This window comes from Anser cygnoides, chromosome 10 (assembly GCF_040182565.1).
Source record: "Anser cygnoides isolate HZ-2024a breed goose chromosome 10, Taihu_goose_T2T_genome, whole genome shotgun sequence".
NCBI lineage: Eukaryota > Metazoa > Chordata > Aves > Anseriformes > Anatidae > Anser > Anser cygnoides.
In genome coordinates, this window is record NC_089882.1 from 6,757,112 (window position 1) to 6,782,483 (window position 25,372).

The window sequence follows — 25,372 nt, forward strand, 5'->3', positions numbered from 1 at the left end:
TTTTTAAATACCAATTTGAAACAGGTAGGCGATGGTATGGGTTCGTCACCAGACATACCGCTTCTTGAAACTTTCAGAGAAGCGGCATATAAAATGTTTCAATACTGACAACAATGTTGTTTTTTACTATTATTATTTAAGCTAAAACAAAACAGTGGAACCAATTTCAAGTTGTCTTTGGTGCTGCTCCGCTCACACTTTTGGAGATGGTGAGAGCCTGGCCTGCGGAGGGGCGGCCGGCCAGGAGGGGCACGGGGCTCGTGGCCCTGACGGGGAGAAGGACGAGGAACATGTGGGGGTTCTCCGAGGAGAGCATTAAATCAGGGGTGTGAGCCATGGGATGTGTACAGGCAGCGTGGAAAGTGTCAAGCAAAGCGAGTGTAGCGAGACAGCTAATTCCTGTGGGAGCATCCAGGTGACTGTGAGCCTTTTCCTTATGGCTTAACCACTGTAGTACACTAGGGCCAACGTGAAGTGCTTGCATGGGGTTTAACTTCTTTTTTTTTTTCTTTTTCTGGGACTGTTTCGCTGGTGTTTATGATCTGACAGCAGTAATGAGTCACTGTATCAAAGTCGCGGCCAGGAAAGGGAAAAAAATCGTGTAGACCGCGTGCTGAATGTTGTGGACTGATGCTGAGTACGGCAACAGAAATAAATGCTGTATGGCTAGCGGTGTGAGATTTGGCTCTGTACCTGTATTCTCACAGCATACATGCTTTCAAATATCTTAATGAGTAAGATGATCTATTATTATTTCATTTGTAGGAGTAAAATGAAAAAAAAAAATTCTCATGATCTTACCCACGTGTTGAATTCTGTAGTAACCTCCAAAATGATGGGTTGAGGATAGAGGAATGTTTTTCAGTTTCTGAAGTTCTGAAGTATTGCGCTAGACCTATGATTTACAAGGAGAGATGTCTTTATTTCTTGGTGGCATCTTTGTGAATCTGGTCACTGTCTTCTCCACTTAAGCCCTGTGTTGACAACCAGCTGGCAAAAGTGGATTCAGAATTGGTAAGAATACGCCCAGGTGTTACAGGCTTCTCTCATTCCTTTGTCCATATTTAATCTAATCTCAAATCAAATTGATACTATTGATTAGACTCCTTTTAAACGCATACAGCTTACTCAATGTGTGGCAAAATGTTATTCTTCTCCTGTGTGAGTGAAGCATAAAAGGTGAAAGTATACAATTAATTTGCCTGCATTTTTCTTGAAAATTGTATGCTGGATTTCTGTGAACACACTGTATGGAACAATATTTCAAGCAAATTATTGTTATTTACTGTGGATTTTGCCTGAATATTTAAAGTCAACAATTATGCTTCCTTTTGGTGCATAATGGCTTTTTATTTTTAGAAACCTAGCCAATTCTTTCTCCGAGTTGCGCCCCTAATACCGATCTTCAGAAAGCATTAAACACTGCCCAGGGTGCACCTTTGTGGCTCTGTTGTCTTACTGCCCCAAGGGCTGTAGATGTTAAGTTCAGTGTTGACAAATCTAGTGGCGAGTTGCAGGTCCGGCTCCCCGCTTCCCGTTTATAGCTGCCGCAGGAGCGTTACAAACAATCTGCTGTAGATCCCAGCACAGGCAGCGACGCCCTCCTGCCCTCCCCACAGATGCTCAGAAAGAAAAGCCTGAGGTCTTTACAACATGCTGCTTTTTGGGGACCCCTTTCAGAGTTCAGTGAAGTGCCACCCATAGCATGGTGCTTGGCAGAGCTTTATGGGTGGTTCTCAGAAACCAGAAAGGCCAGTGCAGGTGGGATCCTCCTGTTCATCATCTGTCTTGCCCTCATGTGTGACTCTTTTCAAACCTGAGGATGTTGGGATCCAAAAAGTGGGTGCCTACATGAGGCAGGAACCCCAGTGGCAGCCACCTCCGCTCAGACATTGCACTGGCTGGTGCTGTCCTCTCAAGCCCCCCGCCATGGGGGCTGCCTTTCTGTGGGGTTGTCGGGGAGGTCGTCCCTTGGCCCTTTTCAAGAGAGAAGACATGAGGCAGAGGGTTGTTAAATACGTGTGTACGTGATAAGGGATGACTTATCTGCTTGGTATGGACCATCACTTAACTGCTGGTTCGTGTATGCTTTTGTTAAATGCATTAATTGGTAGAATTGTCTCTCCGGAGGAGAGAATGTCCTTGATTCTTTACATTGGATTAGACAGGCAAACCTTGAGGTAGTCTTGTCTTTATTTCTTGATTACAGTTTTATAATTAAAATTGCAGTTTCCTTCCTGTAAAAAGAGTTCCTTTTAACATGAGCTCTGAGCTCCTTCTCTTCTCCTGATGCGCAGAAAACTGTGTTCATGGTGAACCGCAAAACGAGGTTCGGTAAGTGAAATCTTTTCTACCTGGAGATCCGATCCGTTTGTCAGAAACTCGTTTTCAGGGCAAGGCGTGGAGTGTCAGATAGTCCAGGTGTCTCGAAAAAGCTCAAGGAGTGTTGCAAATCAACAAGTGAGAAATAAGTGCTGTCTTGAAAGACCTTGGGTTTCGGTTCCCTTTTGAAGAAGGGTAAAAGAGTATGTGCAAGGTTGAAAAATGTCAGAGCAGTTACCTATATCAGCAAGTAAACTGGAAGCTGGTGGTGACAAGGCAGTCAAGGAGGCATGGCAGGTGCTGCCCGGGTGCGATGTAATTTACCTGACCTGCCTGTCGGGCTCACCGGGCGGCGGTTTCACTCATGAGGTGGGACTTGCTAAGCAGGGAGCAGACTTTCTGTGAGAACGAGACCTTCCTCTGGATTCCTCGTCAGAGCCTGGAGGTGTTACAAGAGTCAGTGCTTTTCCTGGCTGCCTCTGCAGAAAACAAGAGGCAGTACCTGGGTGTTGGGTCAGGGTGGAGGAGCTTGGGCAGGGCCTTCTTGGAGCTCAGTAGAGTTTCTTGTGCAGGCCGTGCGACGCTCCTGGAGGGCCTTGAACACCTTCATTTCCTACTTCTGTATTTAGCCGTGTTTGAGAAAGCTCCAGCATCTGGGAGGAGCAAGCTGGGGCAGTGTAGTTATCCTTTCCTCCCTGCAGGAGAGTGTGAAATACAATAAAATAATGGAAATGTGGGGCAGGCCGGGGAAGGCTACAGACCTGGCTGTGCTCCTGGGCCCGCACCTTCTCGTGAGACAGCCAGTCTGGGTCTGATCCATCTTGGGTTTCCTGAGGTAAAGGCAAAAACGCAGCTCTTCAGAGGGGTAATGTTAAAGTGTTTTGAGTAGAAGATTCATAAATAATTTATTTTTCTGTGAGTTAAAGGTATCTGCAAGCAGGCTTTCCTTACCTGCGTATATGTATGCCCTTAATTGATGGCTGTGGCATTTCTTAACATCCTCCACAGTTTTCACCTGTAGGTCATTCAGGCCAGGCCAAGTGAAAACCTGTCTTGTCACCTTTTGAATGTGCCTAAATCTAAACAAGAGGTCCCCATAACCCTTATTCAGGATAAAAATCCAGCCCGTGTTTTCCTGCAGAGGCACGTCTGTAACCACTTTGTTAGTAACTTCAAGCCGTTTGTCTTGAAATCTTCCTGTTTTGTCCAGCAGCGACTGTTTGCTCACTTTTCTCCAGACAAGACGTTTGTAGGTGTCTCAGAAGAGGCAGTTTGATCAATTCTCCCCTGCTTTCATATGCTATTGGCTTTAGTTAAGTTTGCAAAAAAAAAAAAAAAAAAAAAGAAAGGAAATGTAGGGGGGCAAAAAGGCAAAGCAGGGGTAAAGCATTCCCTCCTTCTTTGCCCCTCATTGTTTAGGTCCAAGGCATTGGGAGAGCAGTTCCTCAGTGCCTTTCTTTCCTCTTTCCCCTGGAGCAGTGGGAGATGTCCTGCCTAGGTGCTCTGCCCACAGCAATGGGTGTTGCAAGTGCACCCGATTGCCTCCCCGGCAGCTCCCAGGTAGACAGCAGTAAGTGCCACGGCTGTCACACCATTGAATTTCTTTTTTGTTCTTTTTTTTTTTCCTCTCCCCCTTTTCTCTCCCATCTTGCCTCAATCCTTTTATCTCAGCCTCGTGATCGCCTCTTGCCAAGTGTTGGGACAGCAGGATCCCTATGAAGGAAGGGTTAATGTTGTTTGTTTGTAGAAAAAGGGTGGGGAGTGCTGCAGCTAGGCTGAGATGAAAGGTACCACCGGGAAGTGGTTTTCTTGGCTGGGGAAGGTAGAAATGCTTTTAGCCTTGTGACCCAGTTGACTGGCTCCAAGCTCCATGCTGCTGCGAGGTAGCGAGCCCAAGGGCAAGAGCTTATTCTGTGGCTTTCGTCTGGAAGAGCTTTCCAGGAGCTAGTATATAATTTTCACTTAAAGGCTTGTCTTCATTGTTCACACGAAGAAAGTCCCTTTGTTCTGGCCCTTTTGTGCACAGTCCTCCTCTGAAGTTTCCCCGCAGTGCCTGGCCAGCGCCGTTCATTTCCGTGGGCATGTGGACAGCAGTGTAAAACTTGCAGGATTTGAAGTTTCTCTCTGAATACGAATAATTATTTTTGCCTCACCAAGTACCATGCAATGTCACATATTCTTCTTTCATTGGACAGAGGCATATTTTTTTCTCTCTTGGACTCTACAAGTTTCCAGTTCTGAATGTGTTTTCACTGCGCAGCACTCATGCCAACACAAAGCGGGGAAGAGCACCTGAAGCACTAAGTCGGAGCTTTTTGGAGGTGCAGGAATTGAACTGGGTCTTCTGACTTGAGTGTGTGCTGTCAGGGCTGGCTGTAGCTCTCGTATCCAGCCTGTACCAGGGGATTATTTAATCTGGGATGCATCTCAGGCATTTATGGGATGTTCCGTCCCTGGAAGTGCTCAAGGCCACCTGGTGGGGCTTTGGGCAGCCTGACCTGGTGGGACGTGTCCCTGCCCATGGCAGGGGAGCTGGAACCAGCTGGTCTGTGAAGGTCCTTCCAACCCAAACCGTTCTGTGGTTCAAAGCCTCTCGGCTGTATGATAGCCCACTGTGAGAGGGATGGATTTGGTGGAAACCTTGATTCCTCCGGATCCTATCAGCAAGCTGCCTTTAGCCTTTCTAGCGTGAATTTTGCTTGCCGGAGGTACCTCAGCCAGGTGAGGAGTGGAGCGGTGCTCACCAGGATGACGGCTAAAAGTAGGTGAGGTTTTGTAGTCACAGTTAACAGGAAACGGTGGAGACTGTAACAAACCAAGAACGAAAGCAGGAGTGGGTGTTTGGATATCTTGAGAGATGGTTTTCCTTTGTCGGGATGAGGGGGTGGGGAATACACCGGGCAGCAGAAGATTCAGAGACTGAGAGATAAACTTTCCAGAATGGCAACTGCACAAATTTGGGGCATTGCAGCTCTGGCTGGCGTAGAAGAGCTCGTGTGATGGTACTTTGGGTTAATTCAGTGCTCCACAATGAGAGTCACAGTGCATTAAGTGAAGCCTATAGGGAGATCTGTCCCAAAAGCACTCTCCAGACTTGAGCTAAAAAGGTAACGACGTGTTGGAGCTGTGCGGCCTGATTTTGGTCCCTCTTGATGTGTGAATGTGCCAGCAACCAAGCTGGTTTAAGTGACGCCTTTGTTTGGAGTAAGCTCTTAAATATTCCGTGTTTTATATTTTAACCGTTTTTAGGAAACCCCTAAATGATAGAAGGGCAATTTCTATTTCTGGCATACTGGTTTCCAAGCTATAAAGGGTACAGAGATGGGTTTCCTAATTTCTTTGCAATCCCAAAGTTTCTTCCTCACTTTTTCTTTGCTAGTGTAAATGTTCTTCTGTGAGGTCTTTGATAACATGGCATGTACTTACATCTCAGAAAGAATCACTTTTATGAAAAGTTTAAAAAAATAAATATTATAATCAGCGAAGCATCATAAATAACTTTTATGTCTAAATCAAGCTATTAAAAGCTTTTTTATTTTTAAGTAGATGGGGGAATAAAATAGCTGCATAGTTCATAAAGTGGTATACTATTACTGCCTGCTGTGCCCATGAATTATGCCAGCTTTTTACACTTGTGAAGTAAAAAGCGGATTAGAACTGTGATCAATGTATTATCCTATATTTCTTATTGTGCATTATATTTCCTTTTTGAGAACCTTTGTAGACTAAATGGCTACTAATGACATAATTACAATTGTTTGTCACCACCATAATGTGTGATTTCCTATCTCATCATGAAGATGTAAGTTAGATAAAGGAGGAGTTTTGGCAGGAAGACAAAGTGCAGTGATTTATTAAAGACCAGATGTGGTTGTTAAAAGCTTTTCTGCAGAAGGCTCAATTGAGTGATGTGAAATAGGAACGAAAGCTCTGAACACCACAGTCAGTGGTTCTTGGTGTGAGTGACACAGTTGCTCAGAGGAGCATGACAAATTAGCTGCATGTTTTATTGTTGTGTACAAATTTATGTTTGAATTTAAACAGCATAAAAAGTTCAGAATTGCCCGTGCCATTAAAATGGATGTTTAAAGGAAATAATTACGCCGAAATGTAGTGGATGACTTGAAAACCTCAAATTCCATGAAAACAGCTCAAGATCTTAAGTCAAAAAACCTCAGGTTTTTGAAAGAAGAAGGGTTACTGAGGCGATTGACAACAACAAAAGGAAGCATGGCGGAGTATTAATAAGCCCTGTTTTGATACAGGCAAGATATCAGTGCGGAGCAGCGTAACTCCATCGCAGCTGAGCTGAGGACCGGGCTGTGTCCATCCATCTGCCCGTGCTGGTCCTGCGGGCGTCCTTCCACGCCGGGCGGCTGCCCCGAGGAAGGAGCAGCGCACAGGCAGCCGCCGAGCACAGCGTTTGTGTTGCACGCTGGCTGCGGGGAAGTGAGGGGCAAAGCCTAAGAAAGGGCAATTAGGGAGGAAATAATTTGTTCTTCAGCTCTGAACTTTTGCACCGAGCGGTTCGGATGTGTTTTCAGAGGAGCTGCGGCCAGCCCCTGTCCCGCGGGAGCCCTGTCACAATGCTTTTCCCAGTCCTTGCACAGCACCGTCCCCGGCTTTCCTCGTCCCCGTGTTTGTTGCGCGCTCGCCCGTGGCTCTGCTCAGCCCTTTTGGGGCTGCTCTTGGTCTGTTCGCAACCGAAGGCCTGCTGCATGTGTGTGTGTGTGGCAGATCTAGCACTGCTAATTATTACTAGTGATTAGCCCTACTAGTAGTCAAGGGGTTTTCTTGTGAAGAGAGAGGGCATCTGAAGGCAGGAGAAGATTTTGCCTTGTTGTGTGTTGCTCTCAGATATTATCCCGCTCTGAACTCACAGAAGTCACGTTATTCAGGCCAGGGTATGGAAGGACAGTTTTAAAACTGCTTCTTCCCTTATTTATTTTTGAGGTCTTTACACTTGCTTTGACCTTCCTTTGTCTTGCTTGAGATACCTAGACATCACGGGTGGTTGATACGGGGTGGGGAGGGAAGAAGAGAAGTGTTCAGGGAACAGCCCCTGATAAACATCTGAAACGCTTCTGTGCAGTTTTTGTGGTCTGGGAATTCTGCTGAAGTTTTTTGAAATCGGTGTTATTGGAAGGGTCTGGTGCTGCTGTGGCTTAGGCACGTTCCTGGTTTTGCAGCTTACCGTGATGTTGGTTTCCACCAAACTCAGAACAGCGCAGGAAGGCTGAAAAGAATATGGAAATACAATACAGCATAGCCCAGCCTTTTTGTGAGTCTCATCAGATTTTGGCCTAAGATTTCTTTCATTTTTTTAATCAGTATTTTATCTGAACTGGTAAGCCCATCCCCTTTTATGAATAGAGTTTAAGCTAACTTTGAGTTTCCTGCCTTCCTGTTTAATCCAGACCTTTATCATTGCTAGCAGGCTAGGAAAAATCCTATTGTCTCAAAGTCTGGGATGACCAAAAGTCCGGTTTGGACACGACCGATTTAATGACTCAAAAGCAGCATTTTTCAGATGAATTTTTGCTTTCCCTGTACTTTGTTTCTTTTCTCCCGCTCCCAGCACAGTCAGCATGTCATTATTTTCCATATGACAAGCACCTTTTTTTTTTTTCCCTGCATCCTCTTTAAGCCCCTCTCGCTTTCCTCTCCCCCAGAAGCGCGTTGGGTTCCTACAGGCGTCACAGATTCGGTGTCGGGTTGGTTCCAGCCCTGGAGAACCTTGGCGTTGGTTCTCCTCTGGTGCACGGCAGTCAGAACAAGGGGTCTGGAGACGGGGGGGGCCAAGGCAGTGTCGTGCAGAGGGAACTGGTCCTTTTGGTAGCTCCAGCAGGAGCTTCCCAATGGGACAGGAGCGTTCGCTCCTGGAGCGCTGCCTGGTGTCTGCAGGGGGGATGGATAAACTTAGGCAGGATGTCCCGGGGCCTCTTGTATCAACTCCAAATCTCAAAAACTTCAGTAGTTATGCAAAAAAAAGATTAATTTTATGGCAGTTGGTCTCTTTCAGTGTTACAGAACTTCCACCTTTATTTCACCTGATGTGAGAGGAGACCCTAAAGAGCTGCGAGTGGGAGGAGCGGGGCTGTCACAGAGCGTCGCAGGCACCGCTCCCATTTTTAACCCAGAATAATAACTGCGTAATAGGATTAATAAGCTGGGATGAGAGCTATTCTTCTGGGGCAAAATTTCCCTTAGAAAGGTCACCTGTAGTAGTCTCACTGTGTGTTTTTGCTTGTTTTGATGCCCACTTGTGTGAATTTGGTAACATGCGTTATATGTAGAGCTTCTCAGCCGTGCTGAAGTGATTCTGTATAATTTGTATTCATTGTTAATTTTAGTAACTGTGCTGAGATTTGAATTACGCTAATCAACTTTTCTTGTAATTTGTATAATTTACATACTGTACACATACTGCAAATGCAGGACTCTGATGCAAAACAAAGTTTAATTAGTGTAACAGGGCTACATCAGCTTTCCAACTGATTGATTTCTGAGCGTGGCAGAGATCTGTGGCAGCACCTCGGAGCACTGAAACGTCCGGCGTTAGCTGGGATGCCCTTTGGGTTTGCGATGAGTAGAACCGGGCCACGTATTCATAACCAGCACTGTTAATTCATCTGTTGAACGTGGTTCCCCAAAGGTTTGCCTTGTGCGTGAAGAGACACTGAGAAGTTTACAGATGTCTTGGTTCCTCTGGTTGCTCGTGTAGCTTCCTGTGGATAGGGGCAGGGCTGGGGATGCTTCACCGGTGTTCACGCTCGGCTCCTGTCCCAAACCCACCTGCGTGCCCGCTGAGCTGCCCTCCTGAGGGACTCGGGCGGCCACTGATGTTCAAGCTGTGAACAGTGCGTGGTTTTGGAGAAAGGGTTTGAAATTTGGTAATTTTAAAAACCAATTAGTTAGTTGTGGTTCCTACTTTGTAAGCTAAAATCACTCTCAATACTCGTGGTATAACTTGCTTAGTTTTAAGTGTTTTTCTGTTGCTTTATGGAAGGATCTCTAGTGAAATGAAGTGCCTGATGGGTTACAGGAAGGGCCGGCAGTGGAACTGTCCATGTTCCGATAGTGTGGAAAGCAAAAAAACTTGGGGCAAGAAACAAATAATTTTGGCTTTGTTCATTCAATGTGCTTCAGTTACTGCGATCTTGGATGGCATCAGCAACAAATGGCTATGTCCATTGAAATCTTTTTTTTTTTTAAACAAGCAAGCAAAGCCCCATATTTGCTCTGAATAATTATTGCCATAATTATTTCCTTCTAAGTGCTCAGCTGAATTGAAAGAGACAAAGGTGACGAGACAACAACAAAGCTGGGATGGTGTCGGATTTGGGGTGAGAATTGCGGTCAGCCAAAACACCCGACCTGGCCGCTAGCAGCGATGACCTGTAGGGAAGAGGCTGAGTGCGAAGCCTGAAGGCGTGCAGTAGCTGTCCTGCTGGACTCCCCGAGGTCTCCAGGAGCGAAGCCCGGCCCGTTCCCAAATCTCTTTGTCTTGTTCTGCCGAGGGACTCTTCTCTGCAGAAGCTCTCCCGTTGTGTTAGTTATGACTTGGGAGCTCTACTCTGTCATCCTTACGGGGCTCTTAATAGCGGGGATAGGTTTTAATGTCGAGTTTTGTAGGCATTATGTTAATATCATTGTTATTTAATTAGCATCCATTGTACGTTTGTATATGACATTGGATGGGCAAGTGTAAATGAAATGGACTCTGAACGTTTTATGAGGTGTTACAGTGAAACTACTTCACTCATCGTTGCTTAAAAGCCCGAGATTTGGCCTTAGGTATTACATCATGTGAAAACCAGTAGACAAAAATGGTGATCAATTTTTTATTCTAATAAAGTTTTAATATGAGGCATTTTTAGATATGTGTCATGAATATATGAGTCATGTATTTCACACCAAACCAAACCTATTATGATTATATTTCTACTTCAAGGGGTTTTCAGTATTTAAATACTAAATTTAATTCTATGGTTAAAAATGATTCATATTCAAATCTATTTTTATGCTTTATAATTAAATAAGAAAATATTGCTTGTACCTACACTTTTACTATTCTGGGTCGTATTATAATTATTTCTTTAATTTGACCCATAAAAACAGTCCATTTCTTCATTAGTAAATTACAAGGATATCGCAATAGAAAAATGAGTTTTGAAGGTGTCTTACCATATCTAATGGGAATTTCAGTTTGGGATTTTCTCATTTCTTTCATTTGTTCCTTTTGTAAAACATGAAGATACTTTCTAGGTAAATTAATCCCTTCAAAGGAGCAAAATAACTTCCTTTTTGGAAAGGGTTATTAGAGACTTATTCTTTATAATCTTAAATACCACTTGTGTTAGGCTGAACAATGTATGAAAAAATTACACTAGCTTTTTTTTTTTTTTTTAAAAAAAAAGATTACCAACCAAAGCCAAGTATATTGCAATTATGCGATCATGGAAAAGTGAGCTTTCTACTGGGAAAAACGTGATCTAGATTCCCATGAAATTTCTAAGTTTAAGTATTTTTGTAAATTAGGTTGTTCCTAGTTAAACAGGTGGCTTTAAAGGCTGGTTTCACTGTTGTTTTAATCATAGTTTAGTTACCATGGAGAAATATGCAAGTTAGCATTTATACACAGAAGTGAAATTTATGCTGCATAGATAATAGCCTAAATTTAGCATGACTTAAGTTTACCACTTCCTTAAGAAAAAAGACATACATGTTTTATTATTATACTATTGCACTATCAAGAAGTTAATTTCTTTAAAATATTTTAAAATTTGAAAGTCTAATGTCTTTTGTCCTGAAATGAGGTCTGTTGCTCTTTTCTCGTTTTTGAGCTCTAGCTTGATTTTTATTGTCTGACCCCCCCGTCATTTTTTGCCTGATGTCTCAGTTTTTAAGGTTAAGGTTAGCTGGGCGCGCCGCACCAAGCTGCTTCGAGTCGCACAACCGATGCGCTGCAGCTTCACGAGGGCCAGCGCGGGATGGAAGTCTTGGGTTTGAAATTTAGCGAGGTATTTCACCTGTTTGACCCGGAGCTTCTCAGAACGGAGGCTTCTGTAACCGAAACAGCAGTGGGAGAGGGAATAAAGTGGCGAGAAGTGACTGTGGGTCTCAGAGCAGCGACCGTCCTGCTGTCACCCAGCCCCCTGGGCACGTGGCTGTGTCGGGCTGCCCCAGAGAGCCTTCTCTCCCCCAGTCGCCCTTCCTAATTTAACATTTATTTTTCATTCTCAAGCGGCAGGGAAGCAGCGTTCCTGTCGCCGCGCCTGTAGTACCTCGAAGCGGAGCTAAGTTTTCAAGGACAAATGTAGTAAGAGTAGCGTGATCCAACAGGAGGTCCCCCAGCACACCGAGAGCAGCAGATCCCTTTCAACACCAGCTGTTCGCACAGATATAGATTGCTGCAGTGAAATTTTCTTAATATAATTCAGGAAGCTCTAGAGAATTCTCCAAAACAACTGTGCCAACAAGGAAAATGTTGAATTTTTCATCAGCTGCCCAATGCTGAGAGTTAGCGGGCAATCCGCTCATTCATGACCAGATGTTCGGTGTAGTGGCGCTCGGCGGCTCCCGTGAACCCCGTGGCCTGGTTTGCCGGGGGTTGCAAGGACGTTGGCAGCAGCCCGGAGCTGGAGAGCTGGGGGCCCGGCGAGGCACGGGGTCGCCGTGCTTCCTTCCCGGTGCCGCCCCGGCGAGCAGAGCAGGTAGGGGAGTGATGGAGGAGGGAAGCGAGGCGGCATCCATCATCGCAGGGCAGGGCGAGGAGCAGCCGGGCTTTGCAGCTCTGTTATCAGAGGAGAGCTGACAAGTTTTTATCTCGCCTTGTTCAGAAGGGAAGATTAGCTTTTCTTCATGCAAGGGGGGCTCGTGCTTAATGTTACGTGTTGTAACTGCCCCCCCCCCGGCCCTGTTATATGTCCGGGTGGTAGGAAGCGGGTTGCTGACTAACTTTGCACAGCTGTGTGCACGCGTTGACGTGGGGAAGGTCAGGGTGCCGGTAACTCCCCGGAGCCCTGTCTGGAGCTGAAGCGAGGCACAGCAGTTGCCTCGGCTGTAGAATCATCCTTGTGCTCATGGTTTCTTTCATAAAGATGCATTTATGCCTTATGCCATTTCAGCGTGTTGTGTTAGGCACTAGTACGCAGAAAAAAATAGTATTGAGTAGGAGTTCTGGAATAAACAGTGTGATTTTCTACTTTGAAAAGGATTCTTCCTTTAAATGATTAACTGTGTTTGATTCTGGGTATGCCAGCTGGCTAGGAGAGGGAAGGCAGGATTTGATAATGTTTAGTTTTTCTTAGATGTTACAAGAATCTTAATTCCTTCCTACATTGTATTTCAAAATAATATAACTATTGATTTCAAAGTGGAATTGTCGATGAAACCGGTATTATCTTATGCTGTCATAATAGCCATACTTTCTCGGTTTTCTTTTATGAGCAAGGGGAAAAATCCCTTTCTGTAAACGCAACGGTTCAGGCTTTTAACTTTCAGGCACGCTCTCGAGGAGGAAAAATCTCTCGTACGCATGTTTTTGAAAACGATAGCGCTCCTGATACCGCCTGCAGCTTTCCCCGGTAGCCAGACGGGGCTGGGCAGCTGCTACCTGCCCGCATCGCACACCAGCGCTGCTCTCCAAGCCCCGCACCACCGCTCGTGTGAGTAGAGGCACCCCCGCCACGCTCGGCGTGTCCCGCGCGGCGTGACAGCCGCTGGCAGTGACAGGACACCGCTCCAACTGGGATCTTCGTTAGAGCCCGGCCCTCCCAGTAATGATGTTTGCTTTGGCACGGCTTTCTGGCTCTAATTTGTGAAGTTGCAGTGAAACCCTCCCTTTGCATTTCCTGCTCGGGGAGGGTAACCTTGCTGCGTGTTGTGTTCGGCCCTGGAAATTCATCTTTTTTGTGCTGGTGAAGTTGAGCTTGACCTGTCCTCATAGAGGGCAGGGGAAAGTTTTGCAAACAAGCCCCCGTGCCTGTCCGCTTAGGAACAGCGACAGCAAAATACCCTAAACAATAAGCTAGGGGATGAAAATGAGGGTAAATAAAAGTTCATTTCTCTCTCTCTTTTTTTTTTTTTAAAGGAAGGATGGCAGCATAATAGTCTTGTTTCCATTGATGATAACTTGCTGATAGAAAAATGAGAACAAGTTTACAGTAGCTTTGACATTAGTTACCTTTATTCAGCATGCTCCAGCTGCATTGAGCCCTCAGGAAGCCTTCACCATGCACACAGTTTGTTCTTGGGTGTGAAAGCAAACAGTATTTGAGTTGGCAGTAACTTCCCTTTTAGAGAAGTTTGCTGCCTCGGCAAGAAACCGCAGCGTGAGCTTTCTGCTGTTGAATGTTTCCACTGGCAGGATGGCCTTTTTCCACATTTCCTTGGTTTAAGGAAACAGATTTTGAACTTTTTTTTTAAAGACAAAATGCCAACATTTAACAGCTGGAGTTAGCATATAATTTATGGTTTTTACTTTATGCTCTTTCGGAAGTATAAAAATCTGCAATTATTCTGAAGTTATGCGAGTTGTTGCAAAAGAGTGATTAAAAAGTAGGACCTCGGTTATGAGAATTTCAAGAAAGCCATTGTTATCTAAACAGCTATTCTTAATTACTCTTCCTTTAATGACTTTTAATTGTTATAATTTACTTCTGTTATTGCACCTATCGTATAGGTGATGTTTAAGGAAGTCCTTTGTTTCTCCCCTTGGATTAACGAGGAGGAGTTGGTGCAGTTGGAGCGCTTTTTTGCTTTTATTTATTCTGTAAATTATTCCTACGCGCAGCCTTGTTCTTCCTCTCTTCTGCGTGAGTCTCCCTGCAGCAGCGGCTCCTGTGGGATGCTTGAGCAGGTCCAGGGGACAGCAGAGCGAGGTCTCAGAGCTGCTCCAAGCTGCCCAAGCTGGCACTCGCTAGCAGTAAGGGCTCGCAGACCTGGCAGAAGGCATCCAGATGCTGAACGGCCCCACGTTCAACTCTGCTTGCTCCCTTCTGGGACGACCCGTTTGCTTCTTAGCTGAAGTCCTGCGAACTTCAAAATGCATCTTGTTGGCTGCAAATTTCAGATCCCCACCTCAGCAGCTGGAATTAGAAACAGATCAGATGCAGGAAATTAACGCAGTCAGCCAATAAATTGCGGAGCCACGGTCGCCATAAGTACTGTGGGGGTTTTGTTCTGTCAGTCGAGGGATACTCGTTTTGTTTTGCTAAACATCGCTCAGCTCACATCTGTATAAACACCGCAGCACATCACAGGTCTTTGGAAAGCAAAGCATCACAAAGGAGGCTTCCCCAAGCAGTTTCCCTGGTTTCGCAAGCTAGGAAAGAGGGGAGGGGGGAAGGAGAAAGTAAATATATTATCTACAATGCTGTTCGTATTAGAATCACTTAATTTGTATTTTAGATTTAGGGGCAAAAATATGTTGTAATGATGAACAACAGCGTTTGAGAAATGTGTATTTTTTATTTTGGAGACAGTAGCCATTTGTCATTTTTATCTGTGCGACTCCTAGACTTGATTGGATTTATTATGTATGCTGCATGTTTATGGCATTTTTATTGTATGCTGTTAATTTGTTGTAACTGCTGCCACTTTCTTGCCAAGGACCCCTTGAAAGCAAGTATGTGTCAACAGTTACCTTCCAGTTTAATAAACTTAAAGCTACTTCTCTCAGGTTTGGTAGAGGCCACTGTCTGCCCTGTTCGCTGCAAGCTTTTTAACTCCCTTGTAGCTGAAGAAAGTTGGTGGGACTCAGGCGTAGTCCTGCAACATATAGGTTTGAAGTTAAAGCTCTGTCTTTAATTGTATCTTAAACTAACATCGTGACGCTAGCCTCTACAGATATGGTCAGTGTAGTTCATGGCAAAGAAAGAAAAAAGAAAAAATATCTCGTGCATGTTTTAAATAAGCAGGTCAGTCAGCTTTTAAGATAAAATTTAAAATGACTTTTAAATATGATGCTAATGGTGAAAAACTAGATTACATCTTTTTGTATTTTTGAAACCGAGAAACTGATGAATTATCTGAACAGGATTAGAATGCAGTTAATGGCAATAAAGCTGATCATATTCATACGATGAAGATTAAGCAAGGTGAGACTTCATTTTCTGCAAAAGATACAAGGACAGAAAAAATCCCAAAGGAAAAAATCATGTGCTGTGGATACACATTTATGGCACAACTGGAGGTAGATCTAAAACAGTGGATTAAAGGTTCTTTGTGGCAAAAATAATGGGTACAATAGGTACATTTTTATTTTCATTCAGTTAATTTATTTGACTTATTATTGCCTACTGACAAATCTCACCGACGATGCATGGTCCGTGCGGTGAGCTATGTTATTAACTTTCTCAGTAGCAAGGTGGAAGCGTTCTGTGGAGAATGAGCAGGAGTTCCTTGAATGAATGGAAAGTGCAAAATCTCCCTTCTTGTTGCCATCACGGGAGCGTGGTCAGCAAGCTGAGGATATATGGTGGTGCGTGGTGGGCGCTCTCAGAGCGGGACGAGGCATTTCCTCGCCGGCAGCACACCTGCTGCTGGGTGTTGCAATTTGGTGGGCCGGGTTGTGTAAGGCGGCTGGATTTCAACGTTCGCAAAAGGCAGTGTGCGGTCTTCGTGTGCACAGGCACAGTGTCTCCTTCAACCTGCAGGTCACACCGTGTCCTACAAGACTCTGGCATCGAAATCCTTCTCTCCTGGAAAGTTATGCCAGCTTTGCTGTTGGCCTTGATGAAACCTGCTTGTTTCCACTCTGAATGGTTCGTGTCCGAAGGCTGCCGTGCTCGGCAGTGCTGCACAGGGCAACCTGAGATTTTGTTCAACTCATTTCATCTGTGGCATGAGCCAGGTTTCACTGACTTTCCACATATTTAGCCTCAGTTATTGTATTCCCCTCCCGTTCCACCTTGCCCATCACCGTGTGTATATTTCATACCGTAATGCTTGCCCAGATGTGTGCTGAGAAATTGCACCTGCTTCACCCAGCGCCTCAGCACCACCGAGGGAGATACCTGATTTGTATCCTGCGTGTATTAAGAGCTGATGTAATGCCGCTGGGCCATACAGTGCAGATTCAGAAAGGATAAAAACCCGAGTGATTTTGATACGTGTTAAAAGTCACATATTGCTGATACATGCATTTGCACTAACATGCACTGTACGTGCATACGTGCTCTCTGCCATACTTTCACTAAGTTCACTAAGTTTTGTGCACATCTATATGAAGGGCAGTATCTTATCTGCGACAAGGTGGAAAACAATGACTACTTTTAGAACAAAAAATAAAATTCTCTTTGCTCTTCTGTCTGCTTCCTCTAGCATTAGTTGTAATTCTAACAATTACAGGTGCCCTTCCTGGGCACTATTTAATAAAAGACACATTCTAGATTTATAGCTTGGGCAGAGATGCTTCAGTGTGATTTGATGAATCAGCGTGGGGATAGGAAAAATTCATTTACTAAGAGGGTTGCAGGAAATACTGTACGTGAAGACAAGACGTTCACAGTGGGATGAGAGACCTGAATCTTTGCTGAGCGTTAAAATGCCAGGCTGTAAGATCTTTCCTTGCCCTAGTGCGTACAGAAGAGTTAGCGCCAGACTTCGTACTTTGCTGGTTTGTATCGCAGTAGAAAAAAGTACTTGTGCAGTTCTGTGGCTGCTTCCACTGTTAAGCTATATTTTATGTGTAGGTGACTTGCACATACCTGGCTTCTCCCAGGTCTAACTCCGTGATTTGTGTTGGCAGGAACGTAACCTCTGAGTCTTCAGAAACATGAAGTTAGATGGGGCCCAATCCGGAGCCCGTCGGGTGAAGGGAATTAAACGTTGCCTTGCCTTTGGAGGGCTGGTGGTCGAGTGCACGTGGTTTAAAATGGCTTTTTGCCCTTGGGTTCACCCTGTGCATCCTCAAAGCGGTGCCCCTGCCTGTTGAGCTCCACGTGGGCATTGGGTGCTGGTGGCCCCGCTGCCCGCTCTGCTCCCGTTGATCTGGAGAAGTCGATGGTGGGCTCCCAGCCGTCGCCACGCTGCCAGGCCCTACCAGGGCTGATCCTCTGCCTCGTGAGATCTGTTGCCCTGCCAAACCAAAACAAGGACAGATAAACTGAGAAAATATGTCTGATGTAAAGCATGCAACTAACAAACATTGTTTGTTTTGTGCTTCCCCACCCTCATGTTTAATTGTATAAATTAAATGTCGCGTCAGTCTGCCTGAGGTGTTGGCATCCCATTCAGATTTCAATTACTGCCATTAAAGTCTATTTACGCAGTGCGTGAATATAGGGAGAACGTATTTATAGCAATCTTTTATTGCTAGTTACGTCCTAGAAAAATAACGCTGAAGTGCTGAATTGCTAAGTTTGAGCAAGTTTTAAGTTCAAGCAGAATTTCTCAGGCGGTACAAGTCCTAGGCGGAATGAAACAGCAGTGGATTGTATCACCGCTCACCTGAGCTCTGTGCGACTACAGCAGTAATCATAGATTGTTACTGGAACCACCTAAATAATTAATTGTAAGAAAACAACTAGTTAAGGCTCAGGAGGGGAGCAAAGGGGAGAGGTTCAAGACTGAATTTTCCCACTGCCTGAAAATACAATTTGCTATGATTTAGCAAAATTCTCCTTAGGTGCTGCTCAGAAGAATATAATTGAACTGAGGCTGAAATTATGCTTCAGAAAGAATAGGCTTTTTTGTACATCAAACACTTCATACAGTAAAACAATGCTATACCTGATGAATAATTAAAATATCAAAAAGAAAAAACATTTCTCAATGTATAACTTAATTACATTTCTTGAAGCATTTTTGCCCTTATGAAGAAATGTAAGGAATGACTTTTGTTTTCAGCTGCATTAATTATGAGAGAGGCTCCTGCAATAAGTACGAAGTGCTGCGGAGCTCTGTGACTTCTCGGTCGCTCTCCAGGATTGCGCTACATGACCCTTAAAGTGTTGCTGATAGATTCAAGTGTGGGGTTTCTTTTTTGTCTCTTTTTTTTTTTTTAACCCACTGCTAAAAATACATTTAAAAAGAGGAGAGAGTGCAAACGGTAGCACTGCTTCCGTGTGTGTACAAGACTGTTTGTGAGAAAGGATTTAAAGATTTCACTGTTTAATGTAATGAGAAAACAGGGCTAATTTTTACGTTTATGTAAGCGCGTAGGAACTTTTAGATAAAGTTGCAGCCACCCTGAAGTGTTCTTTTCTTCCTTACTCTCCTTCGTGAACGCATTTTAATTAATCCATTAATTTTGAAATCTTGTGAAGACAGAAGGTTTTCCAGGCTGCCTCTTCAAGCTGTGTTGGACCCATGGCCCAAGGAGCTCGCCATGTTCGCGAGGTGCCTGCAGCAGCTGGTGCAGGTTCAGCTGAACCGGAGGAAGGGACGTGGTCTCAGCAGCTCGGACTTGCAATGAGTTTAGGGGCTGGGGAGCTTCGAGGAGCCCATGTTCACCGACGTGTTTGTTTTAGGGGTGTCCCGCTGTCACCGAGCGTTCCTTTCTCCTGCAGCAGGGACGTGGGTTGGGAAGGGTCTTCTGGCTCCTCTCATCCCAGCCCCTCCTTGTGTTTCCGCATCCAGTGCTGCCACATCTGGATGAATTTCCCTGGCCAGGCACGGGGTTGGCAGCTGCTCTGCTCGACCAGGAGCCAAGCCTTTTCAGCCTGTTGAATCGTTCAGAGGTGAATACCTCACAGAAAGCACTCCTTTCCTTTTTCTTTTTTTTTTTTTTCCAGTTCAGTCAAATGTTGGGTTTTGTTTCTCACCTCTGTGTCATAAAATCAAAACTATTAGTAACAGAAGAACCTGTGGAAAGGAGAGGTTTTCCTCCGTCTGCCACCTTGGTGCTTGGGTGTGAAAGGAGCCAGGATCGCGGTGCTGCTGGCAGGCACCTCGCTCGGGGCCTGGGAGGGAAGGGAGGGCCAGGAGGGGCCCCTGGACGCGGCTGGGTTGTGCCGATGAAACCCGGGTGTCTGCCGGCACGGTGCACGGGGGGGCTGTTTGTGTCGTGGTGGAGCCGTGCCTGGGGAGCCGGGTAATGAGCCCCAGCGGGGCTCCCATGAAGTACTTCGCTCCCGTGAAGTAGTCAAGGGAACCTCTGGGAGACATCCGCGTGGGTTTTTAGCCTGTCCTCTCACAAGCGGGGCTCTCCCAGCAGGGGTCTTTGTTCTCTGCAGCTGGGGAGTGTAAGTGCTGTGGGGAGGGATGCGACTGGCTGAGGGGAGGCAGGTTAACGCTCTCCCAAGGGTTTCTTCGGGGCCTTCTTCCTCTGGAAGTACTCTCTTAAATTTCTTTGAATTAGGGGTGGGGGGAGATCGGTTTAGGTTCGGTACTCCTTGGTACTCCTCACACGAACCTTTGGTTTTGTTTGCTAGGATTTGGGTTTGGTGTGCAGTGCTTACTGCAGTGACGATGCCTCCAGTAGTGCAAAGGCAGAGCTCCTAAAAACGCCCTCAGCAGCGGGTCCTCGCTGTGCTTCCACGGCTTCTTCTGGCGATGAAGGTTTCAGAGTAGAGTCGGGGTTTTCTTGTTACCTTTTGGTAACTGAGGTTACGGTCTGTAAGAAAAACGATAACGAACTCTTAAATGTGGCATTGCAGGTTGAATGCCTCTGCTTCTGAATCACCTGGGGTTTGTAGCTGGAAGCTTGTATTGTTTCCTTATTCTTTGCTAGTCTTTGTGCAAACAGATTTACCTTGTAGTCAGGATTATTTCAAACCATAAACTGTTTAGGACCTTTTAATGGGAATACAGTAGTAGTAGAAATCTGAGCTGGAAGTAGAAGTTAATCCTGCTACTTGATAGCTCCAGGAAGGTGTCTCTGTAACTGCGGAAGGGGTTTGGTTTGGTTTGGTTTGGGGCACTTCTATCAAGAACGTTTTTATTTTCCGTAGGCCCAAGTACAAGGGCTGAATGCGTGCTGCACTAAGGAATATTTTACTATTTAGTGCTAGCAACGTTAACAATATTTACTTTGTTCCTCTTAGTTTGTATTTAGCTTTGTGCATGGGTTTTTTGACTTCTTCTTTACATCACTGCATGCTTGGATGGCTTCATCTAGAGACAAAGTCATCAGAGCATTTAATGTGATTGAAAATTTTTGAGCATCTTTTCAGTGATGCTGCTGGTTTTCATTTTCCAAGAGCAGTGCAACCTTTCATTCCGAGTTGATATACCTGACATATCGGAGGGGAATTTCTGAAAAGAAAACAGTTTTCAAGGATATCTTATTCCTGAGCTGTAAGGAAACATTGATGTCGAAGTCTCAGGTGTTTCTACCTGAGGTGTTAAAGATCTCTATGAAATTCTGTACTGCTCCTGGAAGATGTTGCTAATTTTGTCTTGCTTGTTTTTAGACTTCTCTGGTCCTGCTAGAGAATGCCTGTTTGGGCAGGAGCGTATTTGAAGCTGAAGGTCAGTCCTTACACTTTCTAGTTGATAGAATATACACTGTTAGGAGTTTTCCATCCTTTTTCTTTTCTTTTTTTTTTTGTCCAAACAGAACAAGCTCCTAAACAGACGTGTTTTGATGATAGCAAACTAAGTTTACATATTTTACAGTGGTATTTTGCCACATTAATTACCTTGTCAAATGTAATAGGTAATTACCACATCAAATCACCTTCATATGTTACATGGAAGCGTAACTTGCTAAAATATTAAAAAAAAAAAAAAAGCACACATCAACAACAAACAAAATCCCAGAAGCCCGAGGGCAACATCACCACAAACCTGTCTCATTCTCTTATAAAATAAAATCTGTGTGTGTGTCCCTTGCTATTGGGCTATATCCTGCCCACAGGAGAAGTAAAAAGCAGAGGAGTTGTGTCACTCCGGGGAGATCATTTTGCATGGTTTTGGATTCTCTTGCATGCTGAGGAATCAGTATTTTGACTCTAGTTTAAATGTTGTTCTTTGTCCAGTGGTGGCAGAAGGATGAGAAGAGGTGGCAAATGGCTTTTTTTGACCAGGCTTTTTTTGGTGTCTTCTTTTTTTCTTTTACCAGCAACTTTCTCTTGCACCCTTAACACACCTGTGTACGCACTTTAGCCCTTTTTCTCCAGGATGTCTCTGGGGGGTTCCATAGGACCGGCTTCCTTCTTCGTGGCTTGTTTATGTGGCCAGCCGTGAAGCAAACCCTCCTGCTGCTTTAGCTGGGTGCCATCTTGCAGTCTGACTTTGTCTCCTTGCCCAGGCTGCGGTCTGGGAGCCTCGAAGTACCGCAGAGGGTTGTGTGTGATTGCTGATTGCGTGGATCAATGCGGGGAAACCATCGCTTATTTTAGTTTACATCACAGCCTGTGCCCAGGCCACACTGGAAGGAGCTCTTCTTTGTGACCAACCATAGTGCGCAGAGGAAGAAAATAGAAAGCTTTGGTTATTCTTTCTTATACAGTAATTAGCTAAATGGTATTTGTGATAAAACTCTGCAATAAATTTGTGAAATGGTATTAGTGCTGTAACCTGTGTAGAGCTTGGGCAATAGAGAGGCGCCCAGAGGGAGCAGTAGCTGCACGATGGGGCCACACCATCATCCCAGAGGCTCTCCAGCAGCAGGGCCAGCACCCACTTTCTGTGGGGCACCTCGAGGCTGTGGGGCTGCTGCAGACCCCGGGGGCAGCAGGGAGGCTCCTGCCTCCTCTTCTGAAACTGTGGGTGAGATATTTTTTTGTTAAATGTTCTTTGGTGGTTGCTGCTTCCTCTTGCCCAAGATTTCTTAGCCAGCGTTTGAGGACAAACCTGCCCCAAATGGGAAGTGCAACCGAATCCATTGCGAGCTAACAGTTAAACTGACAGCAGGACGTTGGAGCGCTGAGTCCTGGCCTCTTGCAGTTGCCCAGGTCACCCTGGATGTAAAGGGATCCCTCCTCGTGCTCTGGCCTGCCGTGCGAGGAGGCTGCCGCAGCGTGTCCACACGGCCTGGCTGAGCATGGCCTAACCTGCTTTGAAATAACCTCGGCGCCTCTCCTCCTCCTCTGCCTGAATTAATACCCTGGGTTTATGAGAACGGAGTGCAAAATGCATTGTGTCTTCATTTTTCCAACAGCTGGCACGTATAGATGATGATGTTTAGGAGAAGGCCACTCACCGATCCATCCCCAGCCATGTGGAAAATGTTAGCGGTGCCGTATCTTGGATACAGTGCCTCTATTTTCCAAAGAGATGAGTGCTGCTAAGTGTATCTTTCTGCGGGAGCTGAGCCTCCGTTTATGATTCTGGGATCTCTTTTTTGATCTTTTCTTTCCTGCTCAGTGCTGACTGAGGTATTTCTGGGGTAGGTGCCAGAGTTGTTCTCTCGCTAATGATTCATGTGCCCTTCACATGTTGCGCTGCAAAATGACATGTAACAGCGTGTACCCAGTATTTACGTTACATCGCTTTGGCTCCCAAAACATGTGCTTTCACTTTCATCTCGGAAGTCGTGCCACTCGGTAACAGATTTGTGGCGCTGCAGTTGGCAAAAGTTACTCAGAAATGGATTTCTGGGATTTCTGGGGCCGCGAGCAAAGTGCCCGAGGCCCCGCAGTGTCACAGGTTTGGGCAGGAGCACGCGTGTCCCTCAGCGCTCCGACGGGTGACCACGGCCCTGTGTGGCCAGGGCTCTTTGGGCTTCCCAGCTCTGTGCCTGGTAGCCCCTGGCTCCCCCCGTGCTGCCAGCGGCCTGCTCCCTGTTCCCCTCCTGGCCAAGGGGCGTTGTGAGAACCGTGGGCATCGGCCTCCACCTGAATTAAACCTCTCCTAAGCACAGATACCTGTCTGTGCGAGTCAGCAGGCAGCGTGCCGCTGAGCGGCGAGGAGACGAGGGCCACGGGGCGCAGGCTGGGCCTGCAGTCGGGTCACCCAGGCCGCGGTCACCAGCGTGCCCCCAGCGCCGTGCGGGTACGGCGTGCGAGGGGAGGCCGCCGGCCGAATTCCTGCAGGCCCCGGGAGAGCGATTAGCCCGGAACGGCTTTCAAACTGTCCTGGGGTGGTACTGCAGCGCGTGTCTCCTTCACCTCTGTGTGTAACACTTTCGAGTTTATTACGTTTTTCTAAATGACTCAGTAGCTCGTGCGAGGCTTTGGGTGGCCCACTTGAAACGCTTTTAGCAGGGTTTGCTTTTCAGAAAGAGCGAAGTGTTATCCTTAGAAATTCGGGCTCCCTTACAGGGTAGTAACGTATCTTCGGTCTGTGTATGTAGCGTAATGACATGCTCCGGTGGGCCCGCTGCCCTCTTTGTGCGTCGCAGTTGTGTGTGGCTGCAAAGGCTTGAGAAAATGACAGAATTGTAAAACACAGCGCAGGTACGAAGCTGCAGTATGCTCTGCAGTCAGTGCTGAATCGGGGCCTGAAAGGAGGAATAAATATAGATTCTGGAAAATACCATTCAACTTTTCTTACTCCTCTTTTTTTTCTCCATCCATACCCTTCTGTGACGTGTAAAGCCCTTACACACCTCCAAAGTTCATGCTGGGGAATCAGTTGTCCTGACAATATAATCTGGAAAGAATGACAGACACTTTTTTGACCTGTGATTTGTTTGATACAAGTTTTTCTTCTAGCCAACGTCATTTCTCCTCAGAGAAGGAGAATAAAATACTTTGAGGCACCCTTTGTCCACAGGATTTATGTCCTGACTGATCCTGACAGTATAACTTGATGAAGATATATATGTTAAGAAGTACTATTAAAAATTAATCCGATTTTCTGTTCTTTGGGTGTAAATAAATGACAAAAAAACCCAAACAGCTTAAAACCAAAATGGCCACTTTCTGAGTTTTATGCAGAATAAAAGGCTGTTTATCCTTTCTGCTTTATTTTAAGCCGTGGTTTTACTATTCAAGAAACAAATTCTAATCAGCCACCGTATCAGACAAATGGGAGCTTTAGCGAGCGGTTCGTGTGTTGGGAGGGAGCACTAAGATTCTCATTATAGTGCATGTCTGAATAATTAGTAGGACCGCTCTGCACTTTTTTGGCAATAAGAAGAAACTTGCTTTTCACTGCGGCGACAGGATGACAGGAGCATCTAGCAGCTCGGTCATTAGTGTGTGCCTGCCATCAATGTCATGTTACGGTGTCAAATTAGTTAGTGCCCCCTCAGGAGCCAAGCTGGACCTGCAAATTATCCTCCTACGTCCCAGGAAACCGTGTTTGCTAAACCTCAGATCAAATGTGAACAAATGATTAACATGGCTCATAAATTAACTAGTTTACAGGCTTATAACTTTTTACAAGTAGATAATAAAGACAGAAGTTTTAGTACTGTGTTATGCTTAGTTCAAAGCAGCGATGGTTTGGGTTTTTCTCTTTCCTTATTTGCTGCTGTAGCTAGGTTTGCTGTTCTCCTATAGGGGAAAAAAATTGTGTACAGGCGAGGAAATAATGTTTAGAAAATCTAGTGTCCTAAAGGAAGCAAATGTAAATCCACTGAAAACAATATAATTAAGTTTGTTATCTCATTGCCCGATAAGTCGCTGACAATAGTCTTTCTTCTTGTAGTGGCAGTTGTTCGTTAATGAGTTCACCAATTAAGTTTGAAAGATTACAGCCTTTGCCAAGAGGATTTATCTGTTAAAAGCATTATATTTTTTTGTGATACATTCTTACCATATTGTAAGCCTCTTTGTTAAAGAGGTATAAGACTACCTCTTAAACACATTAAATCCTATTATAAGCCCCAAAATAATTTTACAATCTGTTTACACATTAGCATCTACAGAACTGTAACAAATCTGTCCAGAGATGTCTGTTTTGAGAATAGGATGCTAACAGATAGTGCACTCTCTGGTAGCTAGATTGCCCTTGTAAAAGAGTGCTTTTTTTTTTTTGCTAAAGAATCATTATTTTATAATGATTTATGACTATGCAAATAATATTCTTTTTATATCTCCCCTCTTTTATATCTCAGCAGGGTTTTTTTAACCAATGCAGAAATAGTGCAGAGTTTTTAATATTCTTTTGCTGCTTTTGAATCTAAAGTAATCTAAAAAGAGTAAGTTTTGTACTTTCTATACATTAAAGTCTAATTCACCCACATGCAAGCTACTGCTACCTTTCTTTT

The 25,372-nt window shown here is 45.1% G+C and overlaps 1 protein-coding gene and 1 long non-coding RNA gene across 11 annotated transcripts in view; one reads left to right on the top strand and one right to left on the bottom strand.

Moving 5' to 3' along the window:
• The window catches only part of FOXP1 (forkhead box P1), a 371,023-nt gene that overhangs the window by 96,419 nt on the left and 249,232 nt on the right, over nt 1–25,372 (top strand). The gene's annotated exons all lie outside the window — the stretch shown is intronic.
• Nucleotides 17,194–21,416, bottom strand: LOC125183511 (uncharacterized). The gene is made up of 3 exons (XR_007165648.2): nt 21,061–21,416; nt 19,731–19,885; nt 17,194–17,406 (listed from the first exon to the last, which is right to left on the bottom strand). It is a non-coding gene; the product is annotated as an uncharacterized lncRNA (long non-coding RNA).